General features: G+C 40.8%; 1 long non-coding RNA gene across 1 annotated transcript; it reads right to left on the bottom strand.

Annotated features, from left to right (window-relative positions):
• Positions 1–2,870: 2,870 nt before the first annotated feature.
• Positions 2,871–10,038, bottom strand: LOC139540246 (uncharacterized). The gene is made up of 3 exons (XR_011668136.1): positions 9,725–10,038; positions 4,767–4,873; positions 2,871–4,601 (listed from the first exon to the last, which is right to left on the bottom strand). It is a non-coding gene; the product is annotated as an uncharacterized lncRNA (long non-coding RNA).
• Positions 10,039–10,433: the final 395 nt, after the last annotated feature.

The raw sequence follows: 10,433 nt of genomic DNA, 5'->3' as shown, positions 1-10,433 counted from the left end.
GAGAATCCTCACCGATCATACGGCTCCCGTACCAGATGTCCCTTAAGGTATGGTATGGGCAGGCATAAGCTATGGGCAACAAACAGAATTGCATTTTATCGATGGCAATTTGAATGCACAGGAATACTGTGACGAGATCCTGAGGCCGATTGTGAGGCCCATTTTTTTAAGGTATCTGTGACCAACAGATGCATATCTGTATTCCCAGTCATGTGAAATCCATAAATTAGGGCCTAATGCATTTATTTAAATTGACACATTTCCTCATATGAACTGTAACTCAGTAAAATCTTAAAAATTGTTGCATGTTGCGTTTATATTTTTTGTTCAGTATATATCCTCCTGTGTGATGGTTAAAACTGTGGAGGGACACTAAGTGAAACTACTGTTGTTGACTGGACATTTTTTAGTTTTTTTTTTATTGTTGTGAATTACCACTATTGTAGACAAGAGACACTTAAATAGGCAACAATATGCTCATACTTGATAAGTGTTTGAGTTGACCTTTTTCTTACCTTTGAGGTTATCTCCATCAATTTCCGATTGTGACAATTAATGGTGTAATTTTCTACAGCTGTTTTACTGGTTGTTTATTTGGCGAATGAAATGTAGAAATGTGGCTTATTGCACAAACGTTCAAATAAATCGCTGATGAGTAAAGAACACACTTTAGGAAAGAACGGAAGTTCCAGACTTGTTTATCCAGGCACAATGCCTATTTGTATTACATCAACTTTTGGCTGGGTTAATTTGTTTATTTATATATCTCATCAGACTGTACAGCACATCTCCTTTTTGAAACTACTGACATCACGTTCTATATGTTTTTGTCATCAGACTGAAAAATAGAACTTCATGCTTTTGAAAGGTTATGCGTGATTGACCACAGATTTACCTCTTGGAATCCAAGTTTATTGACCACTACCACTAGTTTATCAGAATCAATTTACCTCCTATTGTTCCAATGTCAATGAATGAATCATGGGTAACATTAATTACACCTATAATCAGTTGCGACGTGTCATTCAGGGCAAAAAAAATATATAGATATATAATATTATATATAATATAAAAATAATAATTGTGCATGTTATTTTGGCATTAATACGTGTCACATCAGTTTGCAAACAATGTAAACAAAACTCATAATTGAGTTAATAAAGCCACATACAAACATGGTCTCTTTTTTGCTTTCTTGAGTAAGGCAGCTCCAAAATGCAGGTGTTTCAGCCTAACTCAGTGCTTTCTGTGGTGGTGGGGCAGTCAGCGGAAAATACGGAGCGTAGGAGTTTGTAATGTTCTCTAGTTGCGCCGTGATTGGCTTAGTGCTCTGTCACTCATGGGGACACTACGCCAACAAGTGTACAGTCAATAACACAATAGAAAAAAAGAAAGTCTATATACAGTGTGTGCAAATGGTATGAGGAATGGCAATAAATAGGCCATAGGAGCAAAGTAATTACAATTTAGCAGATTAACACTGGAGTGCTAGGTGAGCAGATGATGATGAGCAGATTATGGTGTGTAAGTAGTGATACTGGTGTGCAAAAGAGCAGCAAAGTAAATGAAAACAATATGGGGATGAGGTAGGTAGATTGGGTGGGCTATTTACAGATGGACTATGTACAGCTGCAGCGATCGGTTAGCTGCTCAGATAGCTGATGTTTAAAGTTAGTGAGGGAAATGTAAGTCTCCAGCTTCAGCGATTTTTGCAATTCGTTCCAGTCACTGGCAGCAGAGAACTGGAAGGAAAGGCAGCCAAAGGGGGTGTTGGCTTTGGGGATGACCAGTGAGATATACCTGCTGGAGCGCGTGCTACGGGTGGGTGTTGTTATCGTGACCAGTGAGCTGAGATAAGGCGGAGCTTTGCCTAGCATAGACTTGTAGATGACCTGGAGCCAGTGGGTCTGGCGACGAATATGTAGCGAGAGCCAGCCGACTAGAGCATACAGGTTGCAGTGGTGGGTGGTATAAGGCGCTTTGGTAACAAAACGGATGGCACTGTGATAGACTGCATCCAATTTGCTGAGTAGAGTATTGGAAGCTATTTTGTAGATGACATCGGCGAAGTCGTGGATCGGTAGGATAGTCAGTTTTACTACGGCAAGTTTGGCGACGTGAGTGAAGGAGGCTTTGTTGCGAAATAGAAAGCCGATTCTAGATTTGATTTTGGATTGGAGATGTTTGATATGAGTCTGGAAGGAGAGTTTACAGTCTAGCCAGACACCTAGGTATTTGTAGTTGTCCACGTATTCTAGGTCAGAACCGTCCAGAGTAGTGATGCTAGTCGGGCGGGCGGGTGCGGGCAGCGAACGGTTGAAAAGCATGCATTTGGTTTTGCTAGCGTTTAAGAGCAGTTGGAGGCCACAGAAGGAGTGTTGTATGGCATTGAAGCTCGTTTGGAGGTTAGTTAACACAGTGTCCAAAGAAGGGCCAGATGTATACACTGTATTATCCTCAAAGCAGGCAAAGAAGGTGTTTAGTTTGTCTGGGAGCAAGACGTCTACACTTGTTTACAAAGCATGTGACAAATCAAATTTGATTTGAATTACAGCATTACTACAGCTGCATTCACACAGGCAGCCCAATTCTGATATTTTATGTAGGCCATCATTGTAAATAATAATTTGTTCTTAACTGACTTGCCTAGTTAAATAAAGGCTACATTTAAAAAGTATATTTTTTCCCCCACTAATTGATCTTTTGACTAATCACATCAGATCTTTTCACATCAGATCTTTTTCAGAGCCAATTAGTGAAAAACATAACAGAATTGGGCTGCCTATCTAAAAGCAGGCTACTAATGTAAAGTGTTACCAAGAGCTGAAAATTGAAAACAGTGTGAACAAGGTGTATTCCTGAACCTAGAGTGTGAAAAGGACATAATGTTTTTATTCTAAAATGCTGAAGACAATAAACTCGATTGATATATTTAACAAACATTTAAGGGTATTAACCTAATAAAATGAACATTATTTCAAATGATATGTACAGTAATGATTACATTGTCAGAATCTGTTATATTTTAGAAATGTTTCAATATATACATTTTATGATAAGACAATAAGCATCCATACAAAACAAGCATTATAAATAACAATATGTGAATACATTTGAATAAATAAACATTATATTGTTATGGCTCATTGCTTTTTCCTAATGGTGTCCAGCACCAGCTACAATTTGTTGTGGGTGTTGAAGTAACATCATTCAGCCACATGTCTGTACTGTATAATGACAGTCAAACAACCTTGATACATGTACAGTATATTTACCATATTTAAACGTAGTTAACATCCACAACCTTTATATTGACGAAATATAGTAATTTCATAACATATCTATTGAAAAATGGCCTGCAATTAATAGAAGTTACAATGCAATCTTGCATAAAATAATAATTACAATAATTAAAACAGCAATTTTGGTCCATTTTGACATAGGAAAATCTAATGCAACTAAAATATTGCAACATCAGGCTCAATGCCAAACCAGTTTAAAATTTAACTTTGTAAAAGGGGTGAAAGGACATCGACACTCTTTCAACCCTGTCATACCATTAAAGAGAAGAATTACCTTGAATGTTGCCAAACTGGCCAGCTCCTCATGAACTGCTACTCAAACATGTATTTCTGTATTAATTAAAATAAGATACTTTGGAATGTAGATAAGGAAATGATGGGTGACCTGCCTGAATTGTTTATAGGCCGTAATAAAAACAAGAAGTGCCTGGTTTAAAATGAGCCTGCACATTTTCAGGATCAGCCTGAATCATCATGATTTAAAATCGGACTTTCATCCCTAACTCAGAGAAAACCCAACTGTTTGAAACATTCAACGTACTCCCACCGTGCCCTGCCTTTCGCAATGTAAATATTTAAAAGTTCATCATGCCCTTGCTTAACCAAAATGTTGGTATCTCACTGTGCTATACACATGGTCTCATCCACCGATCCTCATCAACTCATTCCTGACTTTAGGAAGAACTACCTCAACATATACTGTAAGACTCTTTCTAGTGATGGGCACAGATCTAATTCACCTCCTTGTTTCAATCTAACATGCTCTTACTCAAATTGTCTTGTGACCACTCCATCCAGACAATGCCAAATCACAAACACACAAGGACTGAGGCACTGGTGCATGGAGATATCTCCCTTAATGTTATCTCGCAAAAGGTTGCGTCAAACTCAAAGCCCATTTCTCTGGCCTTCCTAGTCAAGTTCTTGGTCAGTACTTCACTCTTTCGCTGTCTTTTCCACAGCCGTTTTGATAGGACTGCCTGGGCTATTGGAATGCAACACCCGCAAAGGGTCGTCACAAGAAGTGATGGTCTCCTTGGAAACGGCACCAGCTCGTTCTTGGTCCTGTTGCATATCCTGATCAGACATGATGGGCTCTGCTTCTGGGTTCTCTGCGTTGACCTGTTGGCTCCTCTTCTTTCTGTAAACCAGGTGTCTCTTTAACAAGTCATGCCTTTTAACATGGATCTTAGCCCCTTCCAGGTGGAGCAACAGTCCATTGCTAGATGAATAGAACAGGTCAACATGGTTCTCCATCTGCAGGTGCTGGAAAAGGCACTCTTTCCTGCTGTCCATCATCTGGTGGGGAGTGACAACAGAAACACAACTTGAATTTTACATGAATAGGTTATATTAAATCCACAAAATCATATGGTACAATGAATGTGAATAGTGATTTGGGAGAGCAGATTTGACTGTTCCCAGGGTGGCCATCCATGGATGACCTTGCCATGCAATACTTACAGAACTGAACAACTTTCCCTCGATGTCCACACATAAGAAGTGTTTACTTTTAAAGTCCAATATTGGCACACCGTCACTTGTTTCTGTTCTTATTGGGAGGACAACTACTGGAAAAAATACATAAAATTCACACTAAGTATGGAGACAGACAATTTATTCCTTTAGGCGAATGATTTAACAATTCTACAAAATAAGGCACTTTGTTGAATTAGTTAATTTGGACATGGTCAGGACACTTGGGCTCTATTTACAGCTGGAATTAAGTGTCAAATGCATTTGTTTTTGCAATTTCTTCATGTAAAAAAACTGGCGCAGTGGCATTTTCCAGCCTTAACGCCTGCCTGTCTAACAACAGCTCGCTTGTGCTGAGTGGGAGGGGTGGTAATAGTCGAGGTGTGTCCTTAAAAACAAGTGCAAAACTGACAATTTCATGCAGCGCTAATGGGAAGTTAAGACCCACATAAGCTAGTTAACGATAGCGCAGTTGATATTGGAATGGATTTTGAGAGCTGAAGCGCAGCCTATCCAGCCTCACAGTGCCCATGGAAGAGTGTGCATTTTGTGCTGGTGAATGTCCTATTTAGAAACATAAAAAAATATTGGTTTCTGGCTGGGCCATTCAGCGACTTGTCCTGAAACCACTCCTGCATTGTCTTGGTTGTGTGCTTAGGTTCATTGTCCTGTTGGAAGGTGAACCGTCGCCCAAGTCGGAGGTCCTGAGTGCTCTGGAGCAGGGTTTCGTCTCTGTACTTTGTTCCGTTCATCTTTCCCTCGATCCCGACTAGTCTCCCAGTCCCTGAAAAACATCCCCACAGCATGATGCTGCCACCACCATGCTTCACCGTGGGGATAGTGCCAGGTTTCCTCCAGACATGACGCTTGGCATTCAGGCCAAAGAGTTCAATCTTGGTTTCTTCAGACCAGAGAATCTTGTTTCTCATAGTCTGAGAGACCTTTAGGGGCCTTTTGGCAAACTCCAAGCAGGCTGTCATGTGCCTTTTACTGAGGGGTGGCTTCCATCTGGCCACTCTACCATAAAGTGCTGCAGAGATGGCTGTCCTTCTGGAACGTTCTCCCATCTCCACAGAGGAACTCTGGAGCTCTGTCAGAGTGACCATCGGGTTCTTGGTCACCTCCCTGACCAAGGCCCTTCTCCCCCGATTGCTCAGTTTAGCCGGTCGACCAGCTCTAGGAAGAGTCTTGTTGGTTCCAAACTTATTCCATTTAAGAATGATGGAGGCCACTGTTCTTGGGGACCATCAATGCTGCAGAATTTTTTTGGTACCCTCCCCAGACCTGTGCTTCGACACAATCCTGTCTCGGAGCTCTACGGACAATTCCTTCGACCTCATGGCTTGGTTTTTGCTCTGACATGCACTGTCAACTGTGAGACTCTACATAGACAGGTGTGTGCCTTTCAAAATCATGTCCAATCAATTTAATTTACCACAGGTGGACTCCAATCAAGTTGTAGAAACATGTCAAGGATGATCAATGGAAACAGGATGCACCTGAGCTCAATTTCGAGTGTCATAGCTGAATACCTATGTAAATAAGGTATTTCTGTTTTTTTATACATTTGCAAAAATTTCTGAAAACCTGTTTTCACTTCGTCATTATTGGTGTGTAGATTGATTAAATACATTTTTTTCCTCATCAGTTTTAGAATAAGGCTGTAACGTAACAAAATGTGGGAAAAGTCAAGGGATCTGAATACTTTCCGAATGCACTGTATATATAAATAATCTAATGAAATTAGATCTATAAACTTGTTTACATATATAAACCAGTAGGGGAGCCGAAAGATAAATAATCCACTTGGTTAGAGAGAACATTTTTAATTAAGTAGTAACATTTCAAGTGAGTATGTTTGGGGCAATCAATGCATGTGTTTTTAATAGATGATTTTGACAACAAAAAACTAAGTGAGACTAGGCATTGGTCTGAAGCCAAAAAATAAAGGAAATTCACATGAACACCACAACGCCTATTCCACCCATGCTCTACCAAGGTTTTCCAGCAAACAGCTTTGACCTACAACAGCAGCTATGTTGGTGTTGTACTTCAAACTATGTGTAGGCAGGTTGCTTAGGATTCAAACCTTCTCAAACAGCCTAATTCAGGCTCTTAGAGGAGGTGCTTCCACAATAATGTGATTTGTACCGCATACAAGATAAAGCATTGGATTATTCACACACCACAGTAAGACATTATCCCATTATGCTACTTTTTCAAGCTAAATGAAAGCTAACTTTGCTTTTATATGTACAAGACCATCAGGCTTGATTAAGCGGTTTTGTCTTGTAGTAATGTGGGACATGCCTGTATTTCCTTAAATGACATGTATTGCTAAAATAAAGGTTTAACATTTTTCATCATAATAACATCCTTTTTTGGTCAGTAGGTGCCCAACATAACAACAGGTGGCGGTGTGTTAGACACAGTAGCTCAGATAGATATAGCCTGTGTGCATTCCTGATTTCTGATACTATTAGCTCACCTGTGTAATATTGAATTAAGCTCAGAACCACTTGTGTTTCAAACATGGTCCTGTTTTATCATTTGCTGTGCTGATCAATATACAGTTCATTACTTCTGTTAAAATCATGTGTAGCTTAAAGTTAGGTTTGTACTTGTATTTCTTTTTTGCGATAAAGATGGTGATGCAACAATAGTTCACATTTGCCCCAGTCAACTGTAAGTGTTGTTAATGTGAATTGGAAACGTCTAGGAGCAGCAGCGTGTTAGCCGCGAAGTAGTAGGCCATATAAGCTCAAAGAATGGGACTGCCGAATGCTGAAGGTTGCATCACTCACTACCGAGTTCCAAACTGACTCTGGAAGCAAAATCAGCACATCACTTATTTTTATAAGAAACATTAATGCGTTGAAAATCCCAAATTGTTTGCATATTCAACTTACACACACACTTATCCCACCAGACATGCCACCAGGGGTCTTTTCACAGTCCCCAAATCCAGAACAAATTCAAGAAAGCGTACAGTATTATATAGAGCCCTTATTGCATGGAACTTCCTTCCATCCCTGACCTGTTCACCGGACGTGCTACCTGTCCCAGACCTGCTGTTTTCAACTCTCTAGAGACAGCAGGAGCGGTAGAAATACTCTTAATGATCGGCTATGAAAAGCCAACTGACATTTACTACTGAGGTGCTGACTTGCTGCACCCTCGACAACTACTGTGATTATTATTATTTGACCATGCTGGGCATTTATGAACATTTGAACATCTTGGCCATGTTCTGTTATAATCACCCGGCACAGCCAGAAGAGGACTGGCCACCCCTCATAGCCTGGTTCCTCTCTAGGTTTCTTCCTAGGTTTCGGCCTTTCTAGGGAGTTTTTCCTAGCCACTGTGCTTCTACACCTGCATTGCTTGCTGTTTGGGGTTTTAGGCTGGGTTTCTGTACAGCACTTTGAGATATCAGCTGATGTAAGAAGGGCTATATAAATAAATTTGATTTGATCTCATATTGCTCAAATAAACAGCAACCCTGGTTTCAAAAAACAGATAAAGCAACACCTCACGGCACAACGCCTCTCCCCCATATTTGACCTAGATAGTTTGTGTGTATGCATTGATATGTAGGCTACGTGTAGCTTTAAAAAATATTTATGTAGTTCTGTCCTTGAGCCGTTCTTGTCTATTGATGTTCTGTATTATGTCATTCTGTATTATGTTTCATGTTTTGTGTGGAACCCAGGAAGAGTAGCTGCTGCTTTTGCAACAGCTAATGGAGATCCTAATAAAATACCCCCCCAAAAACTGTTTGTTGGGAGCCTCATGAAATGGGTTTCCACGGCCGAGCAGCCGCACACAAGCCTAAGATCACCATGCATAATGCCAAGCATTGGCTGGAGTGGTGTAAAGCTCGCCGCCATTGGACTCTGGAGCAGTGGAAACGCGTTCTCTGGAGTGATGAATCCCGCTTCACCATCTGGCAGTCCGACGGACGAATCTGGGTTTGGTGGATGCCAGGAGAACACTACCTGCCCCAATGCATAGTGCCAACTGTAAAGTTTGGTGGAGGAGGAATAATGGTCTGGGGCTGTTTTTCATTGTTCGGGGTAGGCCTCTTAGTTCCAGTGTAGAGACATCTTAACGCTACAGCATACAATGACATTCTAGACGATTCTGTGCTTCCAACTTTGTGGCAACAGTTTGGACAATGCTCCCATACACAAAGTGAGGTCCATACAGAAATGGTTTGTTGAGATCGGTGTGGAAGAACTTGACTGGCCTGGACAGAGCCCTGATCTCAACCCCATCGAACATCTTTGGGATGAATTGGAACACCGACTGCGAGCCAGGCTTAATAGCCGAACATCAGTCCCCAAACTCACTAATGCTCTTACGGCTGAATGGAAGTAAGTCCTCGCAGCAATGTTCCAACATCTAGTGGAAAGCCTTCCCAGAAGAATGGAGGCTGTTATAGCAGTAAAGGCGGGAAAACTCCATATTACACCTGATTCTACTATTCATGGTCTTGATGAACCGCTGAGTAGCACTGGGCTTGAACAGAAAAGCCTGCATAACGCTGTGGATTGTCAACAGCAATTTTGATAACTCCTGATACAAACGCTGCAAACAGAATGACAAACTACTGAGAAACGGAAGCACCTGTAAAATACATTAATTAGATAAGTACAAAAAACTCTCAAGAAAAATGATGGACATATTTAGAAATCTGAAATGGGACAGGCTCTGTAAATCCTTGAATACAAAACTTCAGCTCAGATGTCCTAAGCAATGCCTACACAGCTGTCCAACTCCAGAAAAAGAACATGTCCTCATTTATAAATGGCAGTGTAAATGGAACACTCGCTTTTAGTTTGTGTGTAAAATAAAAACTTGAATGAAAACTTACATTTCACAAATAGATAACTTTAAAATAAAGCATAGTGTGAAAATAGTTTATTACAGAAAACTAAACTTACCCAGAGAGTTTATGGAGATGGGTTTATTTACATGTCCATTCAAATTCGCCTTCAATAAATAATCTCCTAAATCGACAGACGCTGAGCGCTTGCTCGTTCCTTTAATTGTTTTGCACGGCTGCGATGGGTCTAAGTGCACAGGGAAACAATTTACCGGCATTGATTGGTGTAGAGCGGCCAGCCAGATCGCGAAGAAAGCCGGGTGCATGTTGGGGAAATGTGCGGGTTCACACCGTAATCCGCGATGTGCTCTAGCTGCAGTGTTGACCACAGTTATATTTGAAGATTGACAGCTCTGTGACTGGCCCAATCCTGTCGATGTTTTTTTGTCTGACCGGATGTTAGTTTGAGTTTCAAAAACTCATTATATAACACGGCTAACAGTACATTATGCTCGCTTTTACCTAAAAAACGTGTTAAAAACTCTCAGGGTCAACAGAATGATGTAGTTTATATGTGCGGGAAATGATGTATGGAATCGTTTAAATCTTACATTAGTAGGGAACTTCACAACCCTCACCTCAAAGGTAATTGGCCCATGTGCCATTCCTGCTCTCTGCTTGAGCAATCGCCTTTACAGTGGTCTGCATTTCTATTGGTTGGTACAGTTTATTTGCATTTTACCTGCAAGTAGAGGTTGCCTACCTGAGGGTCTGGGCTCTCTTTTGTTTTTGCCCCCTAGCCTCTCCTCTTCTTTTTAAAGTACTGG

Source organism: Salvelinus alpinus, chromosome 15, assembly GCF_045679555.1.
Source record: "Salvelinus alpinus chromosome 15, SLU_Salpinus.1, whole genome shotgun sequence".
Taxonomy (NCBI): Eukaryota; Metazoa; Chordata; class Actinopteri; order Salmoniformes; family Salmonidae; genus Salvelinus; species Salvelinus alpinus.
This window is presented reverse-complemented; position numbering and strand designations above follow the sequence as displayed.